Below are 7,109 nucleotides of genomic sequence, written 5' to 3' on the forward strand. Positions count from 1 at the left end.
AGCATCAGGACAAGTTTACTGGGATGCCTGCCAGGCCTGCAGTGAGGGTAGCCAGCACATCAAAGCAATGCACTGGTTCCAACTATTTTTTTAAAAGTGAGGCAAAAGCTCAAGAGCTCAATTGCATGAATTACCTCAGAGGAGCATGGGACAAGTAAACAGAGTACAAAGAGATGAATGTAGAAAACAAATCACAATAAACTTTTTCACTTTTAATATTTTTGCCTTACAGCTTGATCAGTTACATCTTTCTTGTATCAGCTTTTTCTTTTAATTGCACTTCCCCCTAAATATTTTGAGGTTTGTCTATCACACTTTCTTCTTTCTTTTTTTAAAAAAGAATCTTATTTTCTGCCATTCTTCAGATCTATAAAACATAAGTTATGATTACCTATATAGGCACTAGGTGTGACAGGGGCTTTAATTAGTAATGAGTTAATAAAGGAAACATTACACTTGTGGGATGAAAACTGTTGATGCAAAGAGGAGATCATATGTGGTCTGTCTCTTTAATCAGCCTCTGTTTTCCCCATATATATCATTTAGGACTCCACTCCAATATCAGAAGCTTTATTTAATGTGAGATTTTTTGCCTCTTTCAATCAAAAGGGCTTCTGGGAGAAAAATATAGGAGAGGAAGAAGTAGGAGAAAAAGGATTTCATTGCAGGCATCCTCACATGTAACATTTCCATCCCAAATTCCTAAAGAACATATAAATAACAGTATCTGCAAGGGTTCTTTATGAAAAAAAAAATCATCCTAAACTTCATGTAGAAGCATTGTGAGCTTTGATCAGCTCTTGAATTTACTCCACAGCAGTTATTTGGTACCCACATGCTGGTAAAATGCTAGTGTATAATTATTCTCCAGGCTGCCTCCCATCCCTGCACAGTCTTTGTAATTGAATTTTACCCAGAAAGTCCAGCATTGTCCTGTTACCAAACTCTCCAAAATGTAAAGCAAACAGAGTAACACTCAAGTGCTTATAACTGAAATATTTTTTGCTGAATGTCAGGCTGGTCTCACATAAACCCAACAGCTTGATGTGGTTTTCCATACTTGCAGCCATTTGGTGTGGTAATAAACATCCCCAAATCTTGTGTCTTTGATTGGCTTCAGCAATGATGAAACGTGGAAAGCAAAATAAAGGAACATAAACCTTGTCTGAAATTTATTTGGAATCCATGTGAAGCATACCTGGCTTTTCCTACTTATCATAGCACCTGACAGAAGTGACACATTCCACCTTTGCCATGTCTAGTTTATCTTGTCAGAGTCTGAAACAGACAGGGAAAGCCTTTCAGTATTGTACTTCATAAAATTGCAATCAGACTGATAAATCTGTTTATTTTTCCTTCAAAGGTGCCCTGGTTTTCATAACAGAGACAGCTTGCATGGATGCTGATGAATGGTTAGTCTCCCATCACAGACCTTTATGGACACTTTGCCAAGAAACTTATTTTGTGAATTCCTCAGCTTCTTCTTTTATTTTTTTTCTCAGCACCTGAAAACTTGCAACTGGCCTGGCTTGAAAGCTGCCTTGGAAATTTTACGAAGGCTCTTACTTTGGTAGCTAAAAATGACCTTGAAGAATGATTAATACTGTGTAGGGGTTGATGACATAAATCTGTTAAAATGTGCCTGATGTGCAGTTTCACATGCAAGAATGTTATAGCCATATTCCTGTGCTAACACAGTGACATTGAACAGAGTGTAGCAGATATTAAATCTAAAAAAAAAAAAAAAAAAAAAAAAAAAAGGAAAAAAAAGGAAAAAAAAAAGCAAAAAAGAATCCCCAAAAGGATTTGAATTATTTTTACCAAGTAAATGCTTCTGGCAAGAGAATATAAATTTAATGAAAAATAAAAACAGCGGTCTTAAGGTATATTGGCACATAAATATTTTCTAATTCACAAAATTCTAGTGGTTGTTACTAAGAATGTAGGTACTTGCCCCAGGAATGGAACTGTCTGCTCTTTCTGTACTGTACTGTTAGTAATGAAAAACAGTAACAAGCTACAGTTAAAATGAATTAAAGCCCAGTTGAACAATTAGGTTCATCCTTTGTTTTAAACATATCTGTGGAAATCTGTCCATTGCTAATAATTTTGGATGTAGATATTTAGAACACATGGACTAAAGTCTACCTAACCTAAAGAAGGAAAAACAAATCCAGAGGAGATAGGTGCAGTAAGGTTTATATTCTTTCCTGAGCTAGTAAGAAATGAACAAAAGTAGCTATCCTTACTGAAAGAAAATTCTTATCCTACTATTTTGCCTTTGTGAAAATAACTGAATAATTAGATTTGCAGAGGAGCAACTGGGGACAGTTTCTAGCTAAGAGGTCTGAGCAGTACCTCACCCTGTGTTTAATCATGGGGAATTAAGTTGATCTTTTTGTTGTATATTGGCAATGAGTCTCTACCAAACATTCTTCTACCCCAGTGTGTTTTCCTTTGCTTTCAGCAAAATTTTGGATAGTGTGATGAGAGGCAGAGTGCTATCCTAGATGTGCTTAAAATGCAGTGCTGTGTGCCAGGTCATGTTTTATGATGCAGAGATGAGCCAGAATGCTTCCATTACCTTCCTCATCCCTGTCACCAGCTCCCACATCTGCCAAAGGTACAGCCCTTTGTGGTGCACAAGGCTGGAGAAGCTTCCAACTGCAATTTTAACAGTAAAATAAAATAAAATAAAATAAAATAAAATAAAATAAAATAAAATAAAATAAAATAAAATAAAATAAAATAAAATAAAATAAAATAAAATAAAATAAAATAAAATAAAATAAAATAAAAAAGTGTTCTCAGCAGAAACTATTTTAGTTTCTACGTCTGACAGTTTGGCACTTTTCACATCACTAAATTAGTTTAAAACATTCATCACTGCACATGCTCTGAGAGAAGCAAAGCAAGTACTCAGTAAGATTTGTGATTTGGTAAACTTTCTATTTAAGGTAAAATGATTTAAACTGACAAGAAAATACTGTGAAAACAACTCAGAAAAATAACTTATTTCACTTTAAGACTCGGCAAATATGAAGAGAACAAGAAATGGTACTAAAAAGGGTGTTGTGCTCTTCTGTAAAAATAATTTTAAAATGACAAGACTGATTTATGTGAAACTTTGCAAAGCCATTCTGCATCCCAGCCTTTCCCCAATTAGAACTTCATGTGCCAAGTTTCAGCTTGAACCATTTTAAAGGAAATCGTTCCTTAAAGTATGAGAATAGTATTAGAAAGTGCTCATGTCTCATTTAGGATTCTAAGTACAGTTTCATATGTGTCATTTCTTAATAGAACAAAGTATAATACAAGAAAAAAATTTGAGTGCAGAAAGAATGTACACATTCTATTAAAGTTGCAGTGTGTGCAGAAACTTAAAGACCCTTGCTATGGTGAAGCTTTAAATCATGCTACTGTATCTATATCCCAGGAGATAGATTCCTACAATACAAAAACTAACATTTTTGCTAATGGTTACTAGCCTGGCAAAAAGCTTTGTATGGTTTTATGGGAGGAGAAAGTAAAAAGCCATTTGTCGTATGGTTTTGTGAGAAGTAATAGTTTGTAAATTAAAAGGAAACCTAGCAATACCTCTTAAGAGACGTATTTGCATGGCTCATGACAGTTCACACACATTTTGGCTCTGTTTAAGATTTTCCAAGTGATTCAGGCTATGTGGAGATGCTCCAATAATTTTGGGTTTAGTTCATTTTTTTAGACCTTGTTGGCTTTCCAAGATCTGAACGTCTCCTCTCAGTTACACCTTGCTGAAGCTTCATGTTTTTCTTCTGTAGAACATACAAGTAACATGACTTGTCTGACTGTAAAGAAAAAAATGAAAAAAAAAAAAAAAAAAAGAAAATAAATCCCCTGAAACAAAACCACAATATATTTGGATCCTAACACAACAGGGTTTCCAAAGTGGAAACTCTTAATGAGCCCATGTATTTATCATAGAACAGTTAATGTTACTGAAGATTGAAAACAATTTTTCATATTCATGTAAACACAGAGGTTTGTTCCTAGTATTTTTTACTTTTTGCTATATATTTGATCTCTATGCTTATATTAGAAGATAACATGAATATGATTAGCAATATTTTTATTTAGCCTAGAATTCTTAAGGGGTTTGTTACAAGGAGCAGTGGATTGGGATCTTTTTCTAAACTCTGGAACTCTGCAAACACACTTGGAGCAAAGGGCTAAAAGTCTGCACTAAAAGTGTCTGGTTTGATTTTCAAAGTTCAAATATGAAAAAAGCAGGCAAACAGGATGAACAGTGAAAAATGTAGCCAACTAAATTATTTCTTTGGTATTACTCTTAAAGAGTTATGAACAGTTCAGACAAACCAACCTTCTCTTCAACAATATAAATGTCTTTTATACTGTCAGTTGCATAGTATATGGAATAACCCTGGATTTTTTTATATGACCTCTGCTTTTGACATCTCTGAGTCCTGACTTGCCTTTCCTATTTCTCATGTTTTTACCAATATAAAATAGGCAATTATGAGATGATATAGTTCATTCATACAAGAAATTCAAACACCAGATAGAAAACTCCCTTCATTTTTTCCTTAAGTGTGTCTAAAGTCAGGGCATTGCTCTCATAACTTCACTCATTTAAAGCACCAGATTGCATAGTAGCTTTAATTCCACCTTGGAGTAATGTTGAATAGAGGATTTAAGTGGAGTTATAGTCAGTTTTATCTGATGCTTCTGTCTAACCTTGGTGTAATCCCCTTCTTTGCTAATCATTGCAAAAAGAGATAATTTATTGTAATCATAGAGAGGGGGAGAGAGAAATAAAAATAAACAGCAACATCTGTTCCTAACTTCATTGTCTCAATATTTCTTTATTACTCCACTTCCCTGTGTGTTTCTCTTTCATCTTACAGGAAATATGAGACCTCTGTTCACCTCTTTCCATATAATATTATATTTTTGGAATGAAGAAAGAGAAATATATGTTGGCAGAGTTTTTTCAAGGGGAAAAAACCCAATAAGGCTGTGGGGTGCTATGTCAGATAGACTGAAATAGCACTTGTCATTGTTTTACTACATCACTGCAACCATCACAAAGGTAATACTGCTATTTCTTGTGTTCATCTAACATTTATCTAGAACACTGTAAAATCTCAATTTTGTATCACTTCTTTCAATATCTTGTGTCTTTAAGCTTTCTAGGAAATAAATATTTCATTTATCTTTCCAAATTCTGTGCTCTCAGATACTTGGCGAGGTCATTTGGATTATTCAGATCCAAATAGGATACTTGAGTCAAAAAGTAATATAGTGTACCTTTAAAGGAACAGTTGTTTCAAGTCAGGGGGTTTATTTTGATCCTCTGAGGTTTTGCTGTGTGTCCCAATGGGACCTCATTTGGTGATGCAATCCAGAAACTGAATATCCTCTGCCTCCATGCTCTTGTCATTTGCTTTTGGGGCAACTCCTTTGTGTGCAAAACCTGTGCATTGTAGACATATTGGGTCTCCCACCTGTCAGTACATGGTGTCATGCTCTTGATCTAGACTGTGACCCCATCCAAAAATGTTTTTTTGTCCACTATAGATCCATCAAAGGAAAATAGTAGTGGTGGGATTCAGACAAACCCCATCCTTTAGCTGAGTGGTCTCTGCCCTCAGTAGAGGGCACCACCAGCACCAGTCTAGTAGAGATAAACCATAAATGACCTCTATGGATCTGCCAAATGTGCTAACCTGCCCTTGAGAAATCGGACACAGTGCCCAGTCCTGCCTAGATAAGGACTTCTGAATGCATTCACAGAGGGCACACTGTACTGCAGTGCCAGAATAAGGGCACAGGTTCCCCCTGAGAGCTACTTTTGAGTGCTACTTGTAGGCACCCAGGGTGCTGGAGTTAGTGAAATAGGGTAGCAAGATTTAAAAACTGTATTTTAATAAAGAATGTCCTAGTCAAGGTGTTTGTAGTGCTGTGGTTGAACAATACTGCACAATCTCCAGCCAGCATTATCACACTGGGACAATAATTTCTACCAACGCTCTCAGGAACAGCAGGAGTCTTTCAGTATTGTCCTTCTTATGGCTTTACATTGGTAAATTTCTTGTCAAAGTTTGGTTTGGTTTGCTTCAGAGTTTCTGTCTTTTTTCTTTTTTTTTTTCTTTTTAACAGTGATTAAACTCCACTGCAACCCCATATGTTTTAACACCACAGCTGTGAAATTAGAGAAGGATTTCCAGATGCAAATTTAAATGGCTAGGAAACAAAAATGGGCTAAGTAAATTATACTTTCCCATCAGGGCATCTTGGAGCCTGCTACTGTTATCCACACCAGTAACATTCAGCAAACTACCCACTTAACTGGCTATAATTTTAAAACCTCCTTCCCTGTGAGACTAGCTGTAAAGTCAACATGTGCCAAAGCACCAGGATTGAGTTCCAAAAGTAAATGAGAACTTCAGTGGAAATACTACACCTATGCTTGATTTTGGATGTGAAGATTAAATATCTCTGCTTCATGACAGTCACAATGCCCTGGTGGCAGCTGGTTTTGCAGTGTGTGAGGGGTCTGGAAGCACAGCCTATCCGGGTACCACAGCCAGCAGCTGCACACCAGGACTCCACAGCTGTACCTGGTGGCCCTGGGCATCCCTCCCTGCCAGGCACTTGCAGCTATGGGAAACAGCCTTCTCAGTGCTCTCCTTTTCCCTTTTAAAGAACAAGCACTGCTTTAAGAAAGCAAGGTTGCCATTTTTCTGGACGGTACTGGGTTCCTAATTGTTTAAACACACACAGCCCTGCAGGTCAGTGGCCAATATAACTGACAGGCAAACTTACACATATATATAACAAACTCACCAGGTTTTAGGTTAGAGTAAAGTGACAAAAACTAATTGGCTGAAGGGTAAGCATAATAAATTCTGAGGGAAAAGTGTAGCTGATCCCATCATAAAACAACCAGTATGAGAATGTACTACATAATAAACTAAGTGTTACTGTTTTCTACAATCACCCAGGCCCTGCATTTTGATTGATTGCAGATTCTGAATTACTGAGAAAATGTCAGTTAATTACCCCTAACACCTTTGCAGGAACAGCTTGGAGGGGACTATGAAATTAGC

Source organism: Oenanthe melanoleuca, chromosome 2, assembly GCF_029582105.1.
Source record: "Oenanthe melanoleuca isolate GR-GAL-2019-014 chromosome 2, OMel1.0, whole genome shotgun sequence".
NCBI lineage: Eukaryota > Metazoa > Chordata > Aves > Passeriformes > Muscicapidae > Oenanthe > Oenanthe melanoleuca.